This window comes from Gavialis gangeticus, unplaced genomic scaffold, assembly GCF_001723915.1.
Source record: "Gavialis gangeticus isolate Ggan-Ray unplaced genomic scaffold, GavGan_comp1, whole genome shotgun sequence".
NCBI classification, from domain to species: domain Eukaryota; kingdom Metazoa; phylum Chordata; order Crocodylia; family Gavialidae; genus Gavialis; species Gavialis gangeticus.
This window is the reverse complement of record NW_017729031.1, coordinates 77,136,567-77,137,262: the sequence shown is the minus strand read 5'-3', so window position 1 is coordinate 77,137,262 and position 696 is coordinate 77,136,567.

Here is a 696-nt window from a genome sequence, read left to right as displayed (position 1 = left end):
AAAAGACCTGCGAGCCCCCACCAAGGGGTGGGCGTTAGTAGTGTGTGGGCGTTAGTGGTGAGCGTTTTGGTGTGTGAGTAATCGAGAGAGAGAGACCTGCTCAACTTGTAAACAGAGGCTGCTATTAGCAGGGACTGTGAGACAGGAAGAGATTGGGTCTCAGGCCCTGGGTCTTCTCCTCATAACTCCGCACAGCGTATTAGTTTTTTGATTCCGTTTCTTTTCTGTATTGATCTTCTGGTTATTGAACTGTTTTGGCATTGACCTCAGCTATGATTTGGATCATCCCAACCTATCTCAACTACGAACTTACCTCATCATCTCCACATCGATTTCGGCATTGTTCTTCGACCATCCGGTTGTCCACTTTGGACTGGCGTCACGTCATGTACTTCGTTCACCGTGTTACAGTTTTCGTTTATTCGTCTCCCATTTAATGAGCTATTGACCAGCCCTGGGACTAATGAGTAGGCAGCCGCACCTATCCTTCGGGGTAGAACGCAAGGGCTCACTGGGAACCCCATGGGCCAACACACCCCTTTGTTGTTCGTTTGTTTTACTACTGTAACTGAATCAAGTATCTCAACCTACGCTACTAATCATAAGTAATAAACCATCTTGTTTTAAAACCACACGAGTCTCGTACCACTCAGAACTCCTCGCCGCTAATCCCGCCTGTTTCGTATCCAAGCCACC